A 13,473-nucleotide genomic window follows, 5' to 3' on the forward strand; every position below is an offset into this window, starting at 1 on the left:
TTCTGAAGTCCTATAAAAGAGGAAACATTTTGGAAAATGAGTGATTCAGAGAGAGCAGAGCAGAACAACATAGCCACAAGAAGCAGAGCCCACCAGCCAGCGGCCCTTGGAGATGAAGAAGGAAAATGCCTCCTGGGGCGCTTCATGAAACATGAAGCCAGAAGAAGCTAGCAGATGATACCGTGTTCACCATGTGCCCTTCTAGATGAGAGAGGAACACTGACTGTGTTCACCATGTGCCTTTCCAGATGAGAGAGAAACTCTGACTGTGTTTGCCATGTGTCCTTCCACTTGAGAGAGAAACCCTGAACATCATCGGCCTTCTTGAACCAAGATATCTTTCCCTGGATGCCTTTGACTGGACATATCTATAGACTTATTTTCATTGGGACATTTTCTTAGCCTTAGAACTGTAAACTAACAACTCATTAAATTCCCCTTTTTAAAAGCCATTTCGTTTCTGGTGTACCGCATTCCAGCAGCTAGCAAACTAGACAGAGACCCTTAGATTAGGTGGTTTCCATGAAGATATGTCTCCACCCATTCAAGATGGGGTTGTTTACTGGAGTCCTTTTAAGGAGGAAATATTTTGGAAAAAGCCAACATGAGACCCAGGAATTTGGAGATGCAGAAAGAAAATGCTCCTGGGGAACTTGTTTGAAACAAGAAGCCAAAGAACCCAGCAGACACCAACAACGTGCCTTCTTGGCTGACAAAGGTATTCTGGACCCATTGGCCTTTCTTGAGTCAAGGTATCTTTCTCTGGATGCCTTAGTTTGGACATTTCTATGGCCTTAGAACTGTGAACTTGCAACTTAATAAATTCCCTTTATAAAAGCCCACCCATTTCTGGTATATTGCATTCTGGCAGCTTTAGCAAACCAAAACATATGGAGAGCCAATTTTCTGTGTAATCTTCTTTGTCAATTTCTTGTAGTGAATTACTAGTAGTTACTTCATTCTTTAAAATATTTTTATATGGCATGACTTCTCTATAAAGAATGCTTCAGTTTATCTTGAATCCTACATAATCTCAACAGAAAAAGTCATTTTTTCAAAGTTCTCATTTGTTAAACAGGGAGATAATACTTATGTTACAGATTGTTTGATAGTCAAATGAGCTTTACCCTGCATAACTGCATGCTGGAGACTCTGGGCATTTGTGAGGCAATAAAGGACTGATGAAAGATTTCTAAGAAAATGAACGAAATTTCAAAGGATATCATTTACAGGAATAGATACAATAATTCAATGAGAATCAGGCTAAAACAGGTAAGATACCCAAATCAGGAAAATTGACTAAGCTATTGTGGTAATCTATATGTCAATGAATAAATAGCTACATGAGTAGGAAATAAGAACAATACAAACACGTGAGTGGTGTCAAAGGAAAAAATAATTTGCAAGGCTTAGCACCTGGTTATGTGTTATAGCAAAAAAGAAAAAAATCAATGAATAAAAATTTCCTACATAAATTTAATTCAAATTTCTATATTAAATTCTAGTCTCTCCTCTTCCAGTCTGCTCACACTATTTCTTCTCCATAAAATTCATATCATATTTCTAATTTTTACCCCTTATTTTAGCACATAATCATTGTTTTCTATTTATTCTCAATACATCATTTCTGTAATTCTCATATGACCACTGGTATTACAAAGCCTTAAAAAAGCAAGATTTAGACAATATATGTATATTCTTATGATATACAGTAGAGCGTATAAACGTATGTATACATATAGAATAGAGTGAGAGATGAATAAGGACTAGATAAAGGTAGAGACCAAAGGCATTGCAGGATATAGAAAGAAAAAATGCATCATATTAGAATAGTCGGGAAAACCCCAGATACTGTGTCAAACATTAGGACACCCAAATCAATAGGCCAAGCCCTTGATCTTCAGGCTTGCTCTTACAAAGCTTATGTATATTGCAGAGAAGCTTAGCCTACCTATAGGCATGTCTAAAAGTCACCTCTGGAAGACCTCTTTTTGCTACTCAGATGTGGCCTCTCTCTCTCTCTAAGTCCAACTTAGAGAAAACATTGCCCTCCCCACCACCGCCCCACATGGGACATGACATCCAGGGATGAAAGTTTCCTGGAAATCTGGAACATGACTCCCAGGGATGAGCCTGGCCCTGGCATCATGGGAACAACAATGTCATCCTGACCAAAAGGGGGAAAAGAAGTGTAGCACATAAGTATCAGTGGCTGAGAGAGTTCAAATAGAGTCAAGAGGCTACTCTGGAGGTCATCCTTATGCAACAGTTGGACATTGTTACCTATTATAACTTGCCAAACCCCAACCGAAGCCATTCCTGCCAATCCTAAAGAATACGTAGGGCAATATATGAGATTCTACAAAGGTTCCATGCACTAGGGTAACTTTCCAGAAACCTACAACCTCCAGATGGGTCCCTGGACCAGATAAGTCCTGAAATGCAGAGGGGCCGGCCTCTCCAGAATATCAGCTAGTTCTATCTCCCATTCCCTCCAAATGAAAAAGTTAGAGTGGGGATAACCAATATACCCCTAAGGAGTGAGAGAAAGATCAAAGGTGACTGTGGAGTTATACAGAAAGGTAGGGTTTAACAAATGAGTATGATTGCTGAATCATTATATTGATATTTCTTTTGGTCTCCAATGTATTAAAGTAGCTAGAAGAAAAAATGAAAAATTGTGGAACTATAACCCACACCAAACTTTAAAATCTGTTTTGCAACTACTTGTTAAAACGTACATGGAAATCTGTTACTTTTTTTGTATATGTGTTGCATTTCACAATTTAAAAAAAAAGTAAATAAAAGAATATATTACCTGATGTAACCAGCCGGAGCCAGCAGAAGTGAGAACATCAGCAGCTGTGGAGAACCGCTCGCCTCAGTTTGCAAGCATCATGGGCATCCCTGCCGAGCAGCCTCCTCAGCCTAGCAGTGAGAAGAGCAAAGCAAAGGTACAGTAGGTACAGACCAAGAGGGCTCAGCCTGTGACATCAGCTGGCCTTGACAGCTGGAGCCTGGGCTACAGGGCATCACCTGCACCATAAAGGAGCACAAGTGCATAGAGGAGGCCTCCAGCCTGCTCAACAAATATGGTGACGACATGTATGGGCCAGAAAAGTTTACAGAGAAGGATCAGCAACCTTCTGGAAGTGAAGTAGAAGATAATGTGGAGGCTGCCCTGAAGAAAGAAATTGGTGACAATAAGGTATCTACAAAGATGAGACTTCTTAGTCAGTGGAAAGTGGAGCGAATAATGTAGTCTTCATCAGGACACTTGGAATAGAACCTGAGAAATCGGTGCATCATATTCTCCAGGACATGTACAAAACCAAGGATAAGATTTGGGTTATTCAGAGATGTTACCCATCTCTGGCACATGCAAGGCTTTCTTAGAGGATAGGGAAAAATATATATAAACATTTCTGGAACCCTGGTTAAAAGCTCCAAATAAAGGGACATTTTAGACAGTATATAAATCTTGAAATAACAGTCATATGAATAGAGAATTTATCAAAGAATTGGAAGGAATTGTTGGCAGCCTCAATTCAGAAAATAAAGTGGATCTTTCCAACCCACAGTACACAGTACACAGTGGTAGTAGAAATCATCAAAGCTTTCTGTTGCCTGAGTGTTGTGAAAGATTACATGTTTTTCACAAAACACAATCTCCAGAAAGTGGTAAAGAATGCTAAGGACCTGTCACAGCTTATCCCAAGCAGACAGTGCAAGTAGGAAATGGGAAAGTAGCTAAATTGAAATCTGGTGACAAATCAAATCAAAGTGGTGCAGCAAAAGGAAAAAATAACCAGCAGGTGGTACCAGAGAATAGTGAAGAGGCAGGGAAAACAGAACCAAAGTCTGACACACAGTTGGTGAATGAGGGAGGAGCTAAACCTGAGCTTGCAAGTAAAATCACAGAAGCATCCAAGTCAGATGAAAATGACCTCTCATAGGAAAAAAAAAGCTGGTGTTAAAAGTGAGTTTTACAGCTTGGGTTCCATGTAAAATTATGGCTGGAAATAATTGTTTTTGAACTTTGTGTGCTGTACTTTAAATAGCAAACCATGACTGAGCAGCTCTGTTGACAATTTAGGTAGGACCTTTCAGCCCTGGATGGCAGTGTGTGGTAGGTCCATATACATTTGGTGCGTTTGGGGGGAAGCTTTTGATTATTGTTGAACACTGTATTATATGGAGGAGAGGAGAATAATTTTTGGTCTCTCTGCTAAGATTACCTTCCCCAGTCTTCCTCATGCACTGCCCATTGACTTTTGGGAGGAGCGAGCACTCCCAATAAGAGGGAGATTTGCATTCTAAGGATGGAATTTTTACATGCCACAACTCAGATGTTCTTAATATTTTGTTGTAAATCTTTCAAAAAATGTGGCTTGTATAGGTTAGAAATGAATTCTTTTGTCAAGTTTTTGTGTTTTTTGTGAATTTCCTTAGTTACACCCATTTTTATATTTTATTAATATTTGTTTGTTACAAACAACTCTAATGGTCCAATGCTACACTATTTGAAGGCATGGAGTGCAGTAGAAGGGGGCCATTCTAGGCTTACATCTCCACACCTTCTGATAAGGTTAGTGATGAAGAATTCCAGTGTTATGAGTTAATTCAGTATACTAGTCCTTCAGGGCACACAAAGAAAGTCTGTCTTCATGATGAAGGCTACTTATCCAGGGTATTTGTGTGTCTGTGTACTCTAAGCTTATATGTATATATGTGTACTCTTATCGTTTATGTATTCCATTATGCATCATCTGTTGACATGAACTTACAAATCTGACAATTGTAACTATAAATGACAGGCATTTGACAAGTAAAGATGTTGACTATCTCATAGGGATGTCAAAACAGCCTTTTTTTTTTTTTTTTTTGGTAAAAAAATGTTACATTCTTTGAAAAGATTTAGGGAGCAATTATTTAGTAGCAGAACTTACCCTGGAAAAGAAAAATTTACATAGCTGGTGAGAATCTAATAATGTCAACATTAAAATCCTAGGGCAAGATGCAGTACAGGAAAATGAAAAGACTTTATGATTAATTCAATAAGTTGACATATTAATGATAAGTCACATGATGTTTAGAGATTTAGTGTAATTGAAAATAAATAGCTACTCCATCTAGGTTGATGAGTCAGCAGATTTCACCAATATTTGACCTTCTATAGCACTTGTAAGATTTGTAAATGATGGTAACATTCAAACAAGCTTTTTGCTAAAAAAAAAAAAAAAAAAAAAAAGCTTTTTTCTGCACACAGCTGCCTGAGACAAATGACAACATGTATTTAATGTAGTGTCTTCATATCTGGAAACCAAAGGTCTGTCATTTAAACTGTTGGTGCAGTGGTTGGCTCCATGACAAGTATTGCCTTGTAAAAAAAAAAAAAAAGAAAATCTTATCGTTTTCTTCCCAGAGAGCTGCTGCTATCAAAACTTGGAGATGAAGTTCTGAACAATGCTAAAAATATTACTAAAACTAAAACCTGTTCATGCAAGAACACTAAAACAACAACTAAAACCTGGACAGAACACATAAATCTCCAACTACATACAGAGATCCAATGGCTGATGAGAAGAAGTTTTGAACAGGGTGATTGAGCTAAAAGTTGAATTACCAGAGTACTTATATAGAAAGTAGTAGGCCAGTTTTAAAGTGACAGACTTCTTAGATTAGAAATGACTCTGGAAAAATCACAACGCCAAAGGAGCTCTTGAAATGTTTCATGGTCACCCTAGCTTGAGAATGAAGAAGGATAGAACAATTTTCAAGCCTTACTAAAAAATACCTGGAACTGCAAAACCAATTAGACAGTACTTCCCCTTCTTTTTGGCAATACCTAGTGTATGACTGGTTGAGAACCCTTTCTCTAAATCTTTTACTCAGCCTGAGAATTTGTCTTTGAGAGAAGAGGAAGAACTCTGTGAGCTTTAGTCTGATAATTTTTGGATTTCTGTGAAACAAGAGTCTATATCTACAACTTGGTACCCATACTAACATACTATCTGGGTTCCCTGCAAGGGTTCCCTGAATTTAAGTGTTACTTTAAGAGTTCCTCCAGAGTACAAAGATTTAAAAAGGCTGGAAGAGACAGATACCAAAGAGAGCTGCAAAATAACTGTATGGATAGAGAATATTAAGGGACTATGAAATTAGCTTTTGGAGATGGATTTATTCTTAAATTTCAAAATATTAAGAAGCACTATAAATGACTTCCTACACAAATGGTTATGTTTAATGGCTGTTTATTAAATGACCAGTGATATGACAAAACTTTGCCTGGCATAAGCCTTCAACTGATTGGATTATCTTGTTGGGTGTGGCAGCCCTTAGTTGATTGCAGATGTAATCAGTCCTGGATGCAATCAACTGACTGATGATTTAATATACCAGACTTCCAGTTTATCAATCTTTGCTTGCAGCAATGTTCAGGCCAGCAACAAAACATGGGTTACAGAATTCATCTTTGTGGGATTTAAGCTCAATGCAGAGTTGGAAGTATTCCTCTTTTGGATTTTCTCCCTATTTTATATCTTTAGTCTGCTGGGGAATGGCATGATATTGGTGCTTATTAGGACCTCAAACTGCACAACCCATGTACTTCTTCCTCTCACACTTGGCCATCATTGATATGTCCTATGCTTCCAATAATGTACTCAAGGTGCTGAAAAATCTGGTGTTTCAGTTTGCTAAAGCTCCTGGAATGCAATATACCAGAAATAGGTGAGTTTTCACAAAAGGGATTTATTAAGTTACAAATTACAATTCTAAGTCTTTGTCTCCAAAATGTCTCTGTGGGCATTTTCTTTTTCTTAGCTTCTCTCAGCTCTGAGATCTCCTCAAAATGTCTCTCCCTTAAAAGACTCCAGGTAGCAGATTAAGATCCACTTTGAATACATGGTGTCGCATATCCATGGAACCAACCAAACCAAAAGGTCCCACATAACAATAAGTCTGTTGCCACAAGATTATATTAAAAGAACATGGGCTTTTCTTGGGTACATAGCAGATTCAAACCAGGATACCTAGTGAACGAGAAGAGAAAAATCTCTTTTGTCCCATGCACAATGCAGACTTTTTTGTATTTGGCTTTTGCTCACACAGACTGCCTGATTCTGATGATAATATCCTATAAAAAGGTATATGGCAATCTGCCACCTCCTTCAGTAAACTCTTATCATGAGCCAGAGAGCATGCACTGTCATGATAATCACTTCATAGGCATGTGGATTTTTTCTGGCCATGTTATATGTAATTCTCCTTCTAAGGCTTATATGGGCCCCAGGAAATGAACCACATCTTCTGTGATATCCTTTCTGTCCTCAAACTGGTCTGTGTTGACACTTGGATCAATGAAGTTGTCTATGCTACCTGTGTGTTTGTCTTATTCAGGCCCCTTTGCTTGATCCTGGTCTCCTACACATGCAACCTCTGGACCATTCTGAGGATATAGTCAGGGGAGGGCTGCAAAAAACCTTTCTCCACTTGCTCTTCAAACCTCTGTGTGGCTTTTGTTTTCTTCAGCACTGTCATGGTGGTTATACGGTCCTAAACTCCAGTCAGTAAGAGGAACAGGAGAAAATGCAGTCCTGTTTTACAGCCTCTTCAACCCATTGCTAAACCCCCTTATCTACAGCCTGAGGAATGCTCAGTGGCATGTGCCTGCTGCAGAGCACTATGGAAGATATGGAAGAAGAGGTCCATATGAAGGGAAGAAGTGGAGTCTTTAATAAAATGTGGTTCGAGGATGATGTAGGGACAGAAAAATTACCTAACAGGAATGTTTGATGTGAGATGTGATTTGAAAGACATATAAGAAGATTGAACTCCTGAACCAGGAAATAGGGTAAAGTATTGATGCACACAGATAGGTCCTGGAGTTGAGAATTTTTGTCTAGACTTGGAATAACTGAGTTATCAATATGTTTCATGCAAAAAAAAAAAAAAAACCTAGGAAACCTGCTTGCTTCAAAGACTAGACTAATATCCTTATAAAGCAAACATCTTTTTTGTATGTTTAGTTGCTGAAACAAGATGTAAACATATTACCTTAAATAATGAGCTCAAACATAACCATTCACATCACCAGGAAACAACTGACATTTTATAAGAGAAATGAACACCACAAAGGAAAATCCCTGAATGGATATTAAAGCACTATACATATAAACATTGCACTGCTGTGTGTTTCTATAAAACCAGCTGTGAAACAAATAATAAAAGGGCAATGGCTCACTATTGGATAACTGTTCTAGTTTGCTAGCTGGCAGAATGGCTTTTAAAAGGGGGAATTTAATCAGTTGCTAGTTTACAGTTCTAAGGTCGAGAAAATGTCCCAGTTAAAACAAGTCTATAGAAATGTCCTATCAAAGGCATCCAGGGAAAGATACCTTGGTTCAAGAAGGCCAGTGAAGTTCGGGGTTTTTCTCTCTCAAGTGGAAGGGTACATGGCAAACACAGAGTTTCTCTCTCATCTGGAAAAGCACATGGTGAACACGGTCAGGGTTTCTCTCTCATCTGGAAGGGCCCATGGCGAACACGGCGTCATCTGCTAGCTTTCTCTCTTGGCTTCCCTTCACGAAGCTCCCCAGGAGGCACTTTCCTTCTTCATCTTCAAAGGTCACTGGCTGGTGGACTCTGCTTCTCGTGGCTATGTCATTCTGCTCTCTCCAAATCTCTCTCATTCTCCAAAATGTTTCCTCTTTTATAGGACTTCAGAAGCTAATCAAGATCCACCCAAATGGGTGGAGACATGTCATCACCCAATCCAGTTTAACAACCACTCTTGATTAAATCACATCTCCAGGGAGATGATGTTATTACAGTTTCAAACATGCAGTATTGAATAGGGATTATTCTACCTTTATGAAATGGGATTTAGATTAAAACATGGCTTTTCTAGGGGACATACATCCTTTCAAACCAGAACAATAACTTATAATTTCCAAGAATTCGCTCTGGAGTTCATACATATTTAGTGTTGGACATAAATTATATAATGATATCTCACAACCCCTTGCATATCTGTAACTGTTTCTCCTTTTTTGCTGCCTTTATCAATACTCTACTATAACCACTCTTTCAATTCCTCAATTGTGTCTACAATACACATAATTAAACGCCTATTTATTCTCTAGTGCTGCTACTTCTATGGTGTTTGGGTATCTCTTGAAAAAGTTTTCTATAAAATTCTGTCTTTCTATTTTCCAGAGCAACAGAATGTTTTTAAATATTATCTTTCAACTCATCATGACTTTTAGGCATTAAAAGAAAGGGCGATGCAATGGTGGCTCAGCAGGCAGAATTCTCACCTGCCATGCTGGAGACCAAGGTTCGATTCCTGGAACCTGAGCATGCAAAAAAAAAAAAAAAAAGAAACAAAGAAACAAAAATAAATAAATATTGTAGAACACAGTAACATTATAGAAGCTTAACTTCTCAAAATATAAAGATAAAGCTCACTAATGTTTATTGTTTAGGAGAGGACTTCAAGGCAACATCATACAAGATAACCAGCACTTCTAAGGCACACTTTATATTCCTAAATGAGTTTCTTTCCTCATGAAATCATATAATCAAAACCCCTTTTTAAACCAATATTTGAACTATACTAGTTAATATTATTGTGAATTTTTTAAGATGTAAGGAGAGAATAATGAATTTATAGCTTTACATTAAGAAATAATCAGCGTGTATCTTGACCATAATAAGGTAGTTGGTATTAGATTTACCCTCCCACCATAAATAATTATGCAGTCTGGACAAAACACAGAAAACAATCTTGACAGACATTGAAGAATAACCAAGTCTGGTATGAGATATATAAGGAAGGGGAGGTGTATGAGGTGAGTACCAAATTTGTCCAAGTTTCCTATGAGGGCATTTTCCTGGGCTTGGAACAGGAAAATGGAACTCAAGGAGGGATCAGTGGTCTTGGTGGCCAAAGGAATCATAGATAAGAGTTCAAGGATGCTTCCTTGGTTAGAAAGGGAGAGCTGTGAAGAAAACATTATAAGCATGCATGGAAATACCACCTCGGACCTTAGCTTGGAGGTTTCTATTCACAAATGGTCCCATACCCTGAATGACTTTAACATATTCAAAGATACAATTTACAAATGGGTTCTCATCCACAGGAACACAGATTAAGACAAATACATCTTTTGTGGAGTACATGATTCAATTGCCAACATCTTTTCTTACCAGTAATCATTTTAAATGAAAATTGGTTAAGTCTTCCAATTAAAAGGCACAGATAGATAAGTAGAATAAAGAAGAATAAAAAACAGGATCCAAGTATATTCTGCTTACAAAAGAGTCAGGGTAATCCAAAGATACAAATTAGCTTGTAAAAAGGATGGAAAAGATATTCCATGCAAATAGAAAATAATACAGAGCAGGGGTGGTACAAAGTTAGAGGAGGCAGTAATCCAGAACCCTACTAACACACTTGATACCAAGAGTGAAGATTGGGAGACATCCACATGACTGTCCTCACTTCTTACTCCACTTCCTAGTTTGGAGCTCCCCAAGAGCTCATTCAGATTTAATAATTCACTAGAAAGAGTCACAGAAAGCTGTGGTATTCACAGTTAGTTTTTAGCATAGATTTAAATTACCCAAGAAAAACCCATAGGGGACATTCCAGGGAAGTTCCAAATATAAAGATTCCAGTTGTCCTCTCCTTGTGAAATCCCTCATTATTTTGCCAGTATGTATGTGTAATGATATGGATGGAGTATTGACAAAGAGAGAAGCTTACCAAATCCTTGGTGTTCAGAGTTTTTATTGGAACTTGGTCACATGAATCTGAACAATGACTTGGCAGAACTCAGCTTCCAGACTCTTCCCAGATCAAGTTACTTTGCATGACCCATCGTCCCCACCTTAAATTGCATTTTTGTTATGGCTCAAAGTCCCCAGGCAAACAATGGCCAGGATATTCCAAGGGTTGGTCCTTGTTATCTCCCAAAGGTCAAACTTCTCTTTGGACAAGGATAAATTTCTTACAACATGGGTGGCTATACTAACATCAGAAAAAAATAGACTTTAAATCAAAAACTGATAAAAGACAAAAAAGATACATATCTTGATAAAATGGTAATTTGTTAAAAAGATATGATAATCATAAACATATACATGCAGCCCCACAGCATACAGAGCAAGAAATTAGCAGATTTGAATGAAGAAAAAGTTCACAATAATATTGGGGTCTTCAATAACCCACTTTCAACAATGAATGAAACAAATAGAGAGAAGTTCCATGAGGAAATGCAATGTTATAAACCAACTAGATCTAACCGACATATACAGAGCACTCCATACAACAACAGCAGAATACACATTCTTCTCAAGGGCACGTGGAATATTCTCCAGGATAAATCACATGTTACAACATAAAGCAAATGCTAATAAATGATTTCAAATGATTGAAATCATACCTTCTCTAACCAAAATGGAGTGAAATTAGAAAACAATTACAAAAGAAAAAAGAAAACATTCACAAACATATGGAAATTAAACAATACACTCCTCAACTTCTAATGGATCAAAGAACAAAACAGAAGGGTATTAGAAAATACTTTGAAACTAATGGAAATGAAAACCCATCCCCAAACTTGTGGAATGCAACAAACACAATGCTCAAAGGGAAATAGCTGTAAACAACTACAGTAAAAAGAAGAAAGATTCCCAAATCAATAACCAAATGCTATACCTTAGGGAACAAATAAAAGAAGACTAAACTTAAAACTAACAGAGAAAAGAAGTTAAGACTAGAGTGAAGATAAATGAGAATAGAAAAACAACAGAGAAAATCAGTGAAACTAAGAGTTGGTTCTCTGAAAAAAAACCTACAAAGTTGACAACCTTTTAGCTGAAATAAGGGAAAAAGAGAGAAGACTCAAATGGCTAAAATCAGAAATAAAAGTGAGGATTTTCAACTGACACTACAGAAATTTTAAAGATTATGAGGTTATTATGAAAAATTGAACACCAACAAGTTAGAAACCCTAGATGAAATGGACAAAATTCCTAGAAAACCCAACTTCCCAAAACGGAATCAAGAACTAGAAAATCAGAACAGACCTACAACAAATAAGGAGATTGAATCAGTAATAATCTCTTTAGAAAAAAGAACTGCCAACAAAGAAAACCTCATACCAGATTTTCACAGGTGAATTTTCATTTGATCTACAGCATCTTTAATCTCTGTGATTTCTGCTATTTTTCTATTCATTCTTTCAAATTCCTCTTTATGCTCTTCTAGTGTCTCCTTGATCTTCTTTATGTCATTAGCCATCCCATTTACTTTATTTAGTAGAGTTATATGAACACCTTTGATTAGTTGTGCCAATGTCTGTGTCTGCTCTGGTGTTTTAATTTGGTCATTAGGCTGAGCTATATCTGTCTGATTCATGATATGCTTAGTGATCATGTGCTGTCTTCACAGCATGTAAATCTCTTGATTGGTTTACTTTGGGAGTTTGATTTCCTTCAGTAATCTAAAACCTTGTATTTGCAGGATGGACATGGAGCAGGATGTAGGGTGTGGCACAATAATGCAGTGATGCATTGCCACACAGGGGTAGGTGCAGGTTGGGGATGCTATGCCCGTGCCCGGCTCAGGAGTGGGGAGGATGTGTCTGTGCAGGTGCACAGGTGTGGGGGGAAGAGACCTGATGTGCACTGGTCTAGGACATAAGCCTTTGTGTACATGCTTAGGGCTCAGGGCAGCAAGTCAGCATTGCACCTGTGTGGCTGCAAGTGGATGTGGCCATGCTGCGCAGGTCAGAGCTTGCCCAGAGCTGAGGTTCATGTGCATGCGCAGATCTGGGAGGCCCATAAACTGATGTTCATGTGCAGAGAGTTCAGGGAAGTGGGTGAGGTTGCACAACTGTATGGGCTGGGGGCGGGTGTAGCCTGGGTGTGGACGTAAGCACCTACAGCTTTTTGTGCTGTCCCCAGTCTGCAGGAAGCAGGGACTGGGAGGTAGGACTCAGGAGGGGTGGGTGAAGACTGCACTTTTGTTGGAGAGGTGGGTTTGGCTGGGACCCGGCGTGCATGCACTTGAGATGGGGGTGTGGGACAGGTAGAGATGCCAAGGGTTGGTGAGGCAGGGCAGGGCAAGGCATATGAGCACAGGGAGGGGGTGGGTGACAGGGTTCAGGTGCATGGGGTGTGGGGTGAGTTGCAGGTCCTGGGGCTGAGCTGGTGAGGGTAGCATGTTCAAGGAACATGGCTTGGCTTACTTCCTAGTCCCAGTCTCCCTGTCTATGCACTGTTGAGGGCTCTGGGCTTCCACATTAGGCTGTTAGTACCAGCTGGTAGGATCCAGTTCTTTGCTTCTCAATTCCTCAGTTTTTGCAACCAGAGCCTCCCTCAGCCTTTATTTTATGACTGAAGAAACTGAAGCTCAGTGTTAAAGTGATGGTTAGTGGCAGGATGGAAGACCAGAGTGGGCCC

At 38.7% G+C, this 13,473-nt stretch overlaps 2 pseudogenes; both read left to right on the forward strand.

The window, feature by feature from the left end:
• Nucleotides 1-2,897: 2,897 nt before the first annotated feature.
• On the forward strand, nt 2,898-3,956 carry LOC143687663 (THUMP domain-containing protein 1 pseudogene; annotated as a pseudogene).
• A 555-nt stretch (nt 3,957-4,511) lies between these two features.
• On the forward strand, nt 4,512-7,739 carry LOC143682186 (olfactory receptor 2A5-like; annotated as a pseudogene).
• Nucleotides 7,740-13,473: the final 5,734 nt, after the last annotated feature.

Source organism: Tamandua tetradactyla, chromosome 1 (genome assembly GCF_023851605.1).
Source record: "Tamandua tetradactyla isolate mTamTet1 chromosome 1, mTamTet1.pri, whole genome shotgun sequence".
Classification (NCBI taxonomy): Eukaryota; Metazoa; Chordata; class Mammalia; order Pilosa; family Myrmecophagidae; genus Tamandua; species Tamandua tetradactyla.